A 14,827-nucleotide genomic window follows, 5' to 3' on the forward strand; every position below is an offset into this window, starting at 1 on the left:
TTTGATAATCTCATTATAGTAAATTGAAAGTGACTTAGATATTCACAGAATAGTATAATAATTATATTTGCAAAAAAACACTGTAAATCAAGTGAGAACTATATTCAACCTGAATTATACTTTGTTATCCCTAAAATCAATTTATATGAAAGCTAAAGGAAGGAAACATGAAAACACTGATATAGTACAAGACCAAGGATGGGTGTGCATGAGATCAAAGCAATTCATGGATATTAACTGAGGTCATTTAGCATCTATTTCATTGATTAACATGGTATTTCAGCTTTATCTAAATATATTCAAGATGGCTTGGGCAATAAGCTTGTCAAGTATCCAAGTATCTGAAAGCTGGGCATTGTGTAGATTGATTACCTAGTTAACAGGCAATATTTCACTTTTTCTATGAATGCTTTTTTTTTAATCAGAAAGAGCACCGAAATGTTCAAAATCTACAATTCTGTCTAGTGATGGCTGAGGAAAAAGCCTCAGAAATGTCTTATATGACGTTACTTAATCTTACACCTCAATGTCCCTCATCTCCAAAGCAGCTGGTAACCTTTATAGGTTTCTATGATGATAAACAGAAAAGACAAAACTGATTGTCTCAAAAGTCAAGCTGTCAAGGCAAATGGAGACGGGAAGTCATAAGTGAAAAGTAACTATAAAATGATTGCTTTAGGTTAGAATTTTAGACATTTTATCTAAATTTCATTGATGTATAAATTTTAAGACAGACGATGAATTTTAAAGTGAGTTTGATAAATATCTTAGTATTTAATTTTAATAATAAGTGGTACTTAATACTTTAATCTGCAATAACCTTAAAATACATAATTCATATCACAGTAACCACTAAAGATCTTGATTCTTCATTTCTGCCTTTGGTTAACATGAAGAACTAATATTGGATGTCTAATTAATTTGTAAAAATGGTGTTTTCATGCCTTTCTACCAAAAAATTTCACTAGGTAATTTGGATTATTTTTTATTTAGGAGGCCAGGATATGCCACAGTGATAAATGATGCTGTGCACCTGAGTGATATTATGTGATAAACTCAGAAATCAGTTTATGTTTGGTATTTATTTTAGGTTGATTAAATCAAAGGGTAAAGATTTCTGAGTCACAGTGCTCTCAAACTTGAGAAAAATCAATAAGTCCTAGTTAACTGGCAGGCAACTACCTAACCAGATTAAGTGTAGGAACCCTGGGCTACTACAGCATTTCAGTAAGGTTAATCTACAAGTGGATGATACAATACAAAACATGGCTATTAAATATTTCTTTGCATGATGCTAAGCCTATCATTTGGGTGAAAATAAAACAAATATCTATAAGGAGAATTAATACATATCTCTAAGCTTCTTACCTAGAGCTCTAATTGCCTAGATATCAATCTTCTCATAAAAATTTCCTCCTTGAAATCTAATAGTTCAAATATCAATATACACTTGAAACACAGAAATGTACAATGATGTAATTTTTAAATTAATTCAATAGAGATAAAAAAAGCTATAGATTATACTAAAGAATATGATCTGATCCTCAATAGTTTAACCAGATATTGCTCCACTCTGAATTTTAGCTTTTTCATCTGCAAAATGGGAATAATATAATTATAACCCTATGTTGAAAAGATAAATTGAGGAAAAAATGCAAGGTATTATAATATTACATTTGTTAACAATAAAAGGTTTTTCAGATGTGTATGTGGCCATCTTTAAAGGCAGCAGTCTTCTGCTTACCTATAAAGGGCTCAAAGAGCTGGTCAAATTAGGGGAGGAAGGTAGAAGGTAATGGAATTCTTTTAAAAGGCAAACTGTTTCTTTGTTTTCATGTGCACCAGTGGTTTCCAAACTGAAGCTTTCTATATGTCCAGCAGAATGGAAAGCTATAATGGATGCACATTAAAATAACCATATAGCTATTATTTAACCTTTGTTGAAGTTACACTGAAGAAACATTGATTTAACCAAAAAAGAAAAGAGAAAAATTTAAATAGGTAGCTTGATTGAATACTTGCCTTTTCACTGATTGGCTTTTGCATCTCATAGACCACTGATTCTCAATCAGGGGCCTAATTAATTCTCCAGGGGTGGAATTCAAAATCTCAAGAACAATGCTATATGGAGTGTAACTTGAAAGAGCACACTTACTATCATAATATAATTTTATAGTTGTAAAATGAAAAAGATAAAATATTTTTATAAAAGAATCTACAGAACATGATACTCTCAGTGGAGTCCAGGGACGTAAGTTTTATGTTTCTTAAGAGGAGATATGTGTTTGAATAGGTTAAAAAAATAGTTCAAAGGTTTAGCCGCAGCTCCCAAAACCCTCTGGGAAAAGGTTTCTGTTATGCCTGGATCACTAATCTGTTAACAGGTCCTGTAAATTGCTAGCATTAGCAACTGGCCCAACAGTGATGCTCTGAAGATTCGTTAACACACAGTAAAGAAGACAGTGAGCAAAGCAATCACCATCACTATTAAAATCGAGCAATGAAGAGCAGGCTGTCAAAAAGCAAATCATGACAGGCTTGGGTGTTGTATGTGATAGATAATCTCAGATTGCCAGGTTTAGCAAATAAGCCCCAGTTGGGACATACATACACTAAAAAGAAATATTAATTGTTTCTCTGATGTTACAATTTACTGGGCACCTGGCATTTTATCTGGCAACATTTAGTGAAACCATCCCTCCAGTGCATCAATAAAATAACACTTCCCAAGGGATTATGTAATATATCATAAGAGCATATATGTAATATATCAGAGCAAGCAATTCAACTTGATCATTTATTCAGAAAATGTTCTTGCTTCCAATGTTGCCCAACAGCTCTTTAATGAGAAAAAGCTCTGCCGTACATTAGTTTCAGCTGTCACTGCTGAGCTCCAACTTGTGCTAGGCATAGCAAATAAAAACTGACCCCTTTATGGAGAAATCATTAACCTTAAAAGATCCATATATATGCTTTGATATATTATTTATACTTTCTTTGTTTTGAGAGTACAGCCTTATACTGGGATAGAGTCTAAATAGCCAATCACCTACTCAACCCAAGTCATGGGAAATTGGGATTGAGGAAGCAAGGTAAATTAATTAAAATAAACACGGTACAGTAGAGGAAGGGCTTCCAGGTGGCACCAGTGGTAAAGAACCCACCTGCCGATGCAGGAGACATAAGAGACATGGGTTCAAACCCTGGGTCGGGAAGATCCCCTAGAAGAGGACGTGGCAACTCACCCCAGTATTCTCGCCTGGAGAATCCCAGGGAAAGAGGAGCCTGGAGGGCTACAGTCCATGGGGTCACAAAGAGCGGGACAGGGCTGAAGCGACTTACACGCACACACACAGTGGAGGAAACGGCAGTGAGTAGAAGGCGATTCAAGAAACCAGAGCTCTTTCCTCTTCTAACATTCCGTTGTGTGACCATGTAAACGTCATTTTATCTTTTTGGGCCCCGGGTTCAAAAATAGTTATAATGAGTTAGACTAGTGACTCACTCATCAATTGTTTACTGAGCACCTTTTATATACTAGACCCAGATCTAGGCAGTTGAGACACTCCTCTCAAGGGGCCCAGAATCAACTATGCTTTAGTTAGAATATTCTACAATTTGAATTTTGAAATGAATTTTCAGGTCTTATCTATAGCGGGAAAAAAATCTCTCAAACTCACAGTGTTACTTATCCAAGCCTTTCTAAATTCCTTGTAAAAGTTTGAGTAACTTAAAAATTAAAACCAGACTATCTCTGTGGTCAATTTCCTAACTCCTTCCTCAAAGGTAATACTAAGCCATCTAAAATTAACTAAGTTACAAATCTTAGAGATAATGAAACTGCAGTCTTTGAAGTTTGCATCCTTTTTTAGAGTGTGCCACAACTGTAATGTTAAAGTGTGGGAAAATTTTAAATATTGTTTTATTAAGAATTACTTGAATTATAGGTCACATGTAAAGCAGTTTAAAGGCCTTATTGACAAGCACATCCTTGCAGACTAATATGAGTGGACAGATCTTAGCTTGTCAGTTCAGCTTGAATGAAAACATACAATTAACAGATTGAACAAGCAATATAGATGTTTTCCATCAACCTTTGACAAATGAAAGGTAAGCAGAGCTGTATAACTCTCATAAATTGCTGACTTTGTTATGCTGAGGCTTGTGTTATATTGAAAACACTTTACATCTGTGAATGGAAAATGAAAATCCTGTCAACCATAGCCAAATGTGTTTTGCACATAAGACGATGTGTACTACTTCACAATGGACATAAAGTCAATGAACACCCCACAAACCCAGGCCACTGCAGGTGGGCATTTTCGGCATTAGTGCCAGGAAGGCTCAAAAATAAAAACAGAAAGCAAGACAAAAAATAAACCAAACAAACCCCACTGAATTGCAGATTTACACTGATTAATTCTATGCTCAAAGAACCATTCACCTTTTAAAAATAAACCAATAACAATACTGATATTTACACATGTTGTATTACTTTGAAAAGAGGAAGCCAAAAAAATTAAGTATGGGTACTCATGTGTGATACTACATAAAATCAATCATATCCTCTATTTTGATCATAAATCATCATGATGTTTCAGATGGAAAATTTTGTTCTGATTATTTTTCCTAAGTAGCACATATTAAACCATCTTACTTTATCAGACAGAAATACATTGTCTACTGTGGATATTAATTAGTAGTGAGATATTTATAATTATAGGTATGGCTTAAGATAAAATGGTATAATAAAGTGAGCAATTTGAACATTTGAAACAAAAGGTCTGAATGTAAGGACCTATCTTCACAATTACTAAACTGTTCTCTGGGTGGATTTGGGTAAGCTACGTGAACTCCCTGAATCCCAAGTCTTCCTTTCTACAAAATGGGGATATTATTAGGACCCACACCACATGAGGTTCAAATGGTATGATATATGTGAAAACATTCCACAACTCTTAAGAGTTATAAAATGTTCATCATAATCTAACAAAAATATTGATAGCAATAAAATCCATGCCCTAAATGTCCCTCAAAGGTGTTTTTGAGTACTGATTGGAAAACACAGGTTGGATTTCAATATGGAGCAAAATCACATAGTCTCTAGAAAGAAATCTGCCTCTATACTGGGATTAATTTCACATATTTCCATGTATCTTCTTTATTAACTCCTCATTACTAGCTCCTTCTCATCTCTCAGGTCTCAGCTCAAAAACCACTCCTCAGGGAGACCTTCGTTCACCATATAGTAGTATCTCTTATCTCAGTCTCTATGGAATTACCTGTTTTATTTTTTTATTACATGAAACACATTGCTTCCTGAAATAAGCTTTTTTTAAATACAGTTATCATCTATCTCCCCCCAAAGGAATGTGAGCTCCAGAGAGGCAGAGAACCTATTTGTCTTGTCCACATGTTTACCTCTGTATTCCCAGTAGCTACATAAATACTTGGCATAGAGAAGGATTTCATAAATATTTGCTAAATAAACAAATAAAAAGATCTGCTAACTCCATGAAGCAATACAACTACTACTACTTCTTCTTTTCCTTTTTTTTAAAGAAAGGCCTTCGGCCTGTTGTTTCTGGGTTCAAATGGTTCCAAACTTGTTCCCTAGAGGGTTTTTCTAAATGGAAGGTTGAGGGTTTTTTTTCCTAGTCAAATGCTTCAAAATTCAACTTAATTCTCCAGGTGAGTAATTAGGATAAAACTTAATTCTTCAGATGAATTCTAAAGAATTGATTATTTCTCCAGAGGCCATTGGGCCGCATTTAAATCACCATTTCACTCTGGACTCAGAATGATCCAATTTACAAATCCCCATGAATCAAATTAACTAGATAACTGCCAAAATGTAATCCCATTCGGGGAGTGAAGTATCTGGTTTTAGTGTCTACATTAGTTAAATGAACTCCATTAGTTAAACTTCACTTCCATTTGTACATTTTTAAGATAGCCTTCGTTGCAAGCTTTTAGTCCTAAAAATGGCTGTGGTCCTAAAATCTGCCTAGTTTTCCTTGTATTATTCAAAATTTAATATTCCATTCTTTGTTCCCCACCACCATGGAATTAATTCACTACACATTTACCCCATAGGGATATAAATATCTCACCAAGGCTTTATGTTGTGATTGTAAATAAATTACCAAAATTTTCTCTATGACTCATTGTTAATAAAATAAAATGTAACTTTTATTTGAACTGGTTGATGTTATGTAAATTTTAAGGAAATTAAGGTTTTTGCCTTAGAAAACTGTTTTATGGTCTTAGAAAATTTATTGAGCTTTTGTTGGGCTATTAAAAATCTACCCCAGGGATTATACACATGAATTAAAGACAAACAATTATTTTGCCTGTGCTTCTTACCAGGTCTTAGGTGCAATTCTTATATCATTTATCCTTTTTCTTCCAGTAAAGACTTTTACATTTACATTTCAGTTCCTATTCTTTAAACATCTGGCTGTAGCTATACCTGTAGTTTTCTATGAATGTGGACAATTATGGTAGGAATTATTGTTCTATTCTTGTGCATTAGCACCTGTTACCATTATAAGGCCTGCAAGCAAATAGCTCAGAAATAATAGCAACAGATTTAGAAATGAAAGTTCTAATGTTTCTGTGCTTATGTTGCACTGTTTTTCCCCTAGCAGGTTTCTTTATGAGGACCATTTCATCAATCCACTAAGTCAGGGGTTGGTATATTTTTTTTTTCTGTAAAGAACTAGATAGTAAATTTTTTAGGTTTTTCAGTTTATACAGAATCTGTCATACACAATTCTTCCTTTGCAGTGTGAAAGCAGAAAGTGTGTAAGTAAATGAACATAAAGCTTTGTTTAGGGGTACTGAAATTGGAATTTTCATATAATTTTACATATCACAAAATATTATCCTCCTTTTGATTTTTTTTGTTTGTTTCAACCATTCAAAAATCATTCTTAGCTCACAAACCACACACACACACAAAAACCAAACAAGCAAACAAACAAAAAAAAAACCAGCAGGCAGGCTGCGTATGGCTGAGGATTGTAGTTTGCCCAACCCTGCTTTAAATTGTGACACTTGTACATGCCAGAAATTATTATTCTCTTTTCCTCTGATGATGATACAGCACTAAAAAATTAAGGAATTATAGCAAGTTCTAGCATAATTTATGGTCACTCATTCATTCAGCAAATTATCTGTTGAGTGTCTGTTTAGAAATGAACGTGGCTAACTCCTCGTGTGTAACATAGAGCCTCTCCACCCCAGTATTCAAATATTGATATGCGTCTCACATTTGTGGGGCAAATAATAAGTTCATAATCTTTCCACAAGGAAAAAGGCCTCAATTTACAGCTTAGAGACTCTACACTCAGTGGCTGAAGTAAAAGTAAAGAAAAAAGTAAAGAAAGTAAAATTGAAGAAAAAATAAAACCAGAACCTTACAGGTTTCAATCTTCTTAATATTGACCTTATCTAGTGTCCTATACAAAGTGGAAGCCAAAGAACCAGCAGAAGTGGTGTTCAGGGTTCAGTAAAATTAGGTTGAATACAAGATGAAAGCTTTCATATCAAAATGTATAAAACACATGATCTTGTTTTAAGTTAACTCCTCGGAGACTCAAGTGACATTATGATTTAGGGGCCAAGTAGCAAAATTCTTACAGTAAATAGAGTTTCAAGCTTAGTCTTAGCAACTTCAGTAACAGCCCAATGCTCTAAAACCTCCAGTCTCAAATATTATATATAATGAACCCTTTAAAGAACATTTCTATGCCTACTACAAAATTACTTTTAGAAATTTCTGTTTAGCATCCCAAGCATCAAGGGGCCTAATTAATTTAGAATAAGGCACTTTCTACTAAAATAGACCATTTATCCCTCCAAGGTATGAGTTAAAGTACAATTGATTTTATAATATTCAAGAAACTTAGGTCTGCAATAAATGTGCATATATTCTCTGTGGATCCCCAAGAAATAAAACTTAATTCTATAAGACTTTTTCATTTATTTTTTGTGTGTTCAGTGATCTTTTAAAATGTAGATTTATTACACACCACATAGTCTACATATTGAGTATATAGAAATAATACACAGGATTAAAGGAATAAGTGGTCCTCTAAGCTTTGGCCCACATGATTTCTGAAAGTCACAAGTATCAGATTGTGGAATCCACCATTTGGCTAAATTTTCAGCAGGAACATGTGACATTATATTTTGAAGACTGAACAAAGTCTTATAGTTCTTCATCAACTAGGCAGGTTAAGATTCTGGAAAGGAATAATGCTCCAGAAGAGTAACATCAGATGATGATAGGTGATGACAGGCATACAATTTTACTGAGCAGCTTGGGCATCATGAATAAGGACAAAAGAACCTAAAAAAATTCACTAGATGGGTCAGTGGTATAAGTAACACTCCCAGATAATTCAGTATAAAGCATATAGCCACTGTTTTCAGTCATGGACGCTGGTAGAGGAGATGCATTGTTCAATGCCTCCTTTAGTCCAAAGCCTATATCCTTACTATCTACTAAGATGTGCTTAGAATGATGCACTTAGTTAGCTTTATTATTCTCATCTAATTACTATCAAAATGCTTTACCTAATGCAAAAGGGATCTTTACATTTTCAGCTCCTTTTGCAGTGAAGTGATTAGCTTTAGCCCAAAATCTCCTGATAAGCCCTGAGAATGTAGAGAGTCCTGCCAATTCCCAATCAATTCTGTTTGGCCTTATGATTCACTGTTACTTGAGTCAGTTAGTTATCAACAGGCAGAATGACCTTCAGTTTTACAGTGAAAAGCTGAAAATTTTTTTTAAAGTTATGTTGAGAATATTTGACACAGTAATATTATTTTATTTGTGAATAGTCACTTCTGGAGGCTCCAAAAATCAGAGGGTAATGTTCCTGTAAGTATTGTGCCACGGGTTCACAAAGCAAAAAGGAATTTTCAACATTTCATGAAGAGGAGTGTTTAGTCAAAATAAAAGATAAATTGAGGCCATAAGTATACACACTGTTGTTTGCAGGGTGGGGAAATGGAAAGTGAGGATGTTATACCAATTCTTCATCTTTACAGAGAAATAAAATGCTTTAACAATATGAAAGCTACCAAAAATCAAAATGACTCCTCCTCTATTCTAAATACATAGAAATGATAGATAATTCATAAAAAGGGAAAAGCAAAAAAATAAAAAAACCCAGCTGCATTCAAAGACAAGGGTAACACCTCATTGGATTAGGAAGAGAAAAGAAACTGCAAAGTGGTGTGAAGCAAGTGATGTGCTGGGTTCTGAGTCCAAAAACATGTGGTGCTACCCAAGACTTCAGTTCCAGAGGATTGTCAGCAATAAAAGTGCTCTGAGGCAGGCAAGCTAGGTGAATAGTAAAAAGTCCTGACAGCAGGCCTCCTGAACAGAGTTACAAATTTATAAGAAACTGCTGACCTAGAAGAGAAAAGAGAACAAGGCACAGACTCCAGCACTGAACTTAGTACCCACTGGCCCAGGGGCAGGATGAGTGAGAATCCTTGAACACAATGATGAGCACTAAGAAATCAACACTAGCATGATAGCCCTCAACCCCCAGATGTACAGAAAATTTACAGACACTTCCAAATATCTAGTGCCTAATGAGTTAAACATGAAATCATAATGGAAATTAAAAACCACATTTGGAATTTAGAGACAGCAAAACTCCACATATCAATATCTGTGGGACACATCTAAAGTTACACAATGAAGGAAAGAGCATTAAATACCTTTATTAACTAACAAGGAAGGTAGGAAAATTGAGTTAAATATTTATTTCAAAAAGTTAGAAAAACAGCCTCAAATTAAACTTACAGAAAGTAAACAGAAGGGAAAATAAAAACATGCACAGAAATCATTCTAATAGAAAAAAAGGAAGCAGCAGAGAAAGAAACAAAACTAAAAGCTGGTTCACTTAAAAAAATAAATAAAATGAACTATCTTTTGGTAAAACTGATAAATAAAAAAGGATAAAAGGCAAAATAAGACCAAAAAGAAGTAATAAAGATATAATAAAAACTACAAAACCCATAAAAGATAACTATAAACATCTTTATGCAAATACATTTGAAAAATGAGATAAAAGATAAAAATATATATTACCAACACACTTTAAATAAAAATTAAAAATAAGCAATAACCATTACATAAATGGAATGTGTAACCAAAAGTCTCCTATTCTAAAATACCACAGGCTCACACAATTTTAAATGCAAAATTTATAAGACTTTCAAGGAACAGATAGCTTCTATCTACATAAACAGTTCCAGAGACTAAAAAAAGAGGGAAAGCTATCCAATTCATTCATTGAGGCTTGTATAACCATGATAGAAAAACCTGACATGGGCAATTTAAGAAAGGAGAATTACAGGCTAATCTTACTTATGCAAAAATCCTTTTTAAAAAAAGAACAAATCAATCCATGAATGTGTGAGAAAAGATAAAATATCATGGCTAAGCTGAGTTTATCCAAGAAATGAAAGGCATTCATTAGAATAATCAATCAATGTAATTAACCAAATTAACAAAATAAGGAAACAAAAATATATACTATTGGAAGAGATACAGAAAGAACATTCATCAAAATCACCATCTATTTATGTTTTAAAATCTATTTTACATAACAAATAAGGAATATAGCAGTAGTCCTCTGATTTTCTGAAGCATACCTATTAAAATCCTGCAGTAAACATAAAAAGCAATGATATAATTTTGGAAGTGTTCCCATTAAAATCAAGACTAAGATACACACTCTCACTACTTCTATTCAACGTTTTAATGGATGTACTAGACAATGCAATAAAACAAGGAAAATAAATCAGGTATAAAAATGGAAAGGATGAGACACAATTGTTATCAATTGCAAATGATATTGCTATCCACATAAAAAAAAATCCAAGAGTCAGTGCAAACTATTAGAACTAACAAGAAAGTTTAGCAAGTTTGCTAGAAACAAAATCAATATACCAAAATCAATAGAAACTCCTATACAAGTAATAACCAATTAGATAATTCAATAGAAAAAAAAGGAAGATCCTATTTATAGTATTAACAAAAGCTAAGAAGAACCTAAGGATAAATCTGGCAAACACTTTTCAAAACCTTTATGGAATAAGCTGCAAAAGTTACTGAAGGATATAAAAGATTATAATGAACAGATGAGATGAAACATGTTCACGAATTGGAAGACCCAACATCATAAAGATATGAATTGTACTCAAATTAATCTACAAATCTGATGCAATGCCAATCAACCAAAGACACAAGAAACAAACTGAAAACATAAGTCACAAACCTGGGAGACAACAATTGCAAAGATTCTAACTACAAAGGCTGGTATCCAGAATTTCTTTCTTTAAAAACTACAAGTAAACAAAAAGTAGAAAAACAAACAAAGCATGCCAAGAGGCAATCCTCAAAGAAATCTGAATAGAGGAGAGACATAGGAGAAAGCCCTTTACTTCTCAAGCAATCAATGATATTTAAATTAAATCAGTGAGGTAAAATAACATGAATGCAGATTGGCAAAAATTTAACAAAAACAAATGTTGAGAAGAATATAGAGAATTAGGGGCTTTTTTGGTGGTCCAGTAGTTAAGAATCCACCTGTCAGGGCAGGGGACGTAGGTTTGATCCCTAGCCCAGGAAGATCCCAAATACCGCGGAGCAACTAAGCCACTGCACCACGACTGTTGAACCTGGGCTCTAGAGGCCTGGAGCCACAGCTGCTGAAGCCAGTGGGCCCTAGAACACATGCTCCAGAAAAAGAGAACCCACTGCAAAGAGAAGCCCTGGCACTGCAGCTACAGAGTAGCCCCTGCTCTCCACAAAAGCTCCTGGACAGTAACTAAGACCCAGCACGGCTAAAAATAAATAAAGAATTTTAAAAAAAAAGAATATAGAGAATTAGGAATTTCAGGTACTGATGGTGGAAGTCTTACCTCATGCATTTTGAAGAGTGATCTGGCAAATCTAGCAAAATTGAAGATACTCATGCTCTTTGACTCAGAAATTCAACTTTTAGGTACACACTCTACAAGACTCTCACACAAAAACAACAACAACAACAAAACACTCAGGAGCCTGTCTAATGCAGCTGTTTGTAAAATTAAATTTGAAGAACAGTCTAAATATCTATTAGTAGGGGAGGATTAGTATATGAATCTAATAGACCATTTATATAAATTAACAGATTGAAACAGAACCTCACATACCAGCATAGAAACAAGGTTAAGAGATAAAATACCACTGATGAAGGATACATATTTAAATGGATGCTGAAAAAAAAAGTATACATGAGAATGATAAATATCAAATTCAGGATACTAGTTATATCTGAGAATTGTATTTGAGAGGGAGGGAAATGAGATGGGATGATACATAAAAAGTTTCAATTTTGTCCTTAATGTTTTATTGCCTGAAAATAAATCTAAAGAAAAATGGTGTATGTTAGATTTGAGCTGAGGAAAGCGTGATGGGTAGGTGAGTATATGCTATGTGGAATTCCTATGTATTTGACATATTTCATCATTAATAAAAATATTTAGAGGAAAATAAAAACCATTTAATCTAATGTTCCTGAAACTTTCTCCCAAGTTTAGGAACCAGTCTGGCATTAAGAGCCCAGGATAAACTCATCCAGAATTAAAAATTTTATACTGAGGTACTAGTTAAGTTGGCATTTAGCAGCTGTATGCTGACTTCACATACCATGAAAGATTTCCAAATATTGACTCCAAAGATATCAAATTCTATAAAACATCAAATGATTTAAATGAACAGAGAAGCTGATTTAAAAATATTAATGCATCTTAATGCCACTCCCCCCAATAAAGTGCAGCACTTAAAAGAGAAACCAAAGAAACCTAAAAATTGTGAGCTGAGCAGCAATTTTTTAATTTCTTATGAACTGCTGCTAGGTTAAAGATGCCTTCAATGACATTTGACTTCAGAAGTCAAATATCTTACACAGTAATTACTCAAAGCTTCACATAAAGAAGATGAGACAGGGTGAGGAAGACAGGGAAGGGGAGAGAGGAAGGGAGGGAGACATGATGCTCTCAGTGTCCAAAATCCTGGAATTCCCCAAATAGCTAGAAGCCATTGCCAAGATTTTTAAGAGTTTCTTCCCCAAGTCCTTGCCCCTAATGGCGGAATGATTTCTGGGTCCATACCCCTAGGTTCATCAGGGTCAAGAAGAAGCTGTTGGGCAAGCATCACCCTCAATGGTGAAAAATTGAAAGCATTTCCCCTGAAATCAGGAACAAGACAAGGGTGCCCACTCTCACCACTACTGTTCAACATAGTGTTGGAAGTTTTGGCCACAGCAATCAGAGCAGAAAAAGAAGTAAAAGGAATCCAGATAGGAAAAGAAGAAGTGAAACTCTCACTGTTTGCAGATGACATGATCCTCTATATAGAAAACCCTAAAGACTCTACCAGAAAATTACTAGAACTAATCAATGAATATAGTAAAGTTGCAGGATATAAAATTAACACACAGAAATCCCTTGCATTCCTATATACTAACAATGAAAACACAGAAAGAGAAATTAAGGAAACAATACCATTCACCATTGCAACAAAAAGAATAAAATACTTAGGAGTATATCTACCTAAAGAAACAAAAGACCTATACATAGAAAACTATAAAACACTGATGAAAGAAATCAAAGAGGACACAAACAGATGGAGAAACATACCGTGTTCATGGATTGGAAGAATCAATATTGTCAAAATGGCTATTCTACCCAAAGCAATCTATAGATTCAATGCAATCCCTATCAAGCTACCAACGGTATTTTTCACAGAACTAGACCAAAGAATTTCACAATTTGTATGGAAATACAAAAAACCTCGAATAGCCAAAGTAATCTTGAGAAAGAAGAATGGAACTGGAGGAATCAACCTGCCTGACTTCAGACTCTACTACAAAGCCACAGTCATCAAGACAGTGTGGTACTGGCACAAAGACAGAAATATAGACCAATGGAACAGAATAGAAAGCCCAGAGATAAATCCACGAACCTATGAACACCTTATCTTTGACAAAGGAGGCAAGGATATACAATGGAAAAAAGACAACCTCTTTAACAAGTGGTGCTGGGAAAACTGGTCAACCACTTGTAAAAGAATGAAACTAGAACACTTTCTAACACCATACACAAAAATAAACTCAAAATGGATTAAAGATCTAAATGTAAGACCAGAAACTATAAAACTCCTAGAGGAGAACATAGGCAAAACACTCTCCGACATAAATCACAGCAAGATCCTCTATGACCCACCTCCCAGAATATTGGAAATAAAAGCAAAACTAAACAAATGGGATCTAATGAAACTTAAAAGCTTTTGCACTACAAAAGAAACTATAAGTAAGGTGAAAAGACAGCCGTCAGATTGGGAGAAAATAATAGCAAATGAAGAAACAGACAAAGGATTAATCTCAAAAATATACAAGCAACTCCTGCAGCTCAATTCCAGAAAAATAAATGACCCAATCAAAAAATGGGCCAGAGAACTAAACAGACATTTCTCCAAAGAAGACATACAGATGGCTAACAAACACATGAAAAGGTGCTCAACATCACTCATTATTAGAGAAATGCAAATCAAAACCACAATGAGGTACCATTACACACCAGACAGGATGGCTGCTATCCAAAAGTCTACAAGCAATAAATGCTGGAGAGGCTGTGGAGAAAAGGGAACCCTCTTACACTGTTGGTGGGAATGCAAACTAGTACAGCCACTATGGAAAACAGTGTGGAGATTCCTTAAAAAACTGGAAATAGAACTGCCATATGACCCAGCAAT

At 34.4% G+C, this 14,827-nt stretch overlaps 1 protein-coding gene across 2 annotated transcripts in view; it reads right to left on the reverse strand.

Moving 5' to 3' along the window:
- Positions 1-14,827, reverse strand: part of TENM1 (teneurin transmembrane protein 1) — an 882,499-nt gene that overhangs the window by 670,975 nt on the left and 196,697 nt on the right. The window lies entirely within an intron of this gene.

The sequence above is a fragment of the Cervus elaphus genome, chromosome X (assembly GCF_910594005.1).
Source record: "Cervus elaphus chromosome X, mCerEla1.1, whole genome shotgun sequence".
In the NCBI taxonomy this organism is placed as follows: Eukaryota; Metazoa; Chordata; class Mammalia; order Artiodactyla; family Cervidae; genus Cervus; species Cervus elaphus.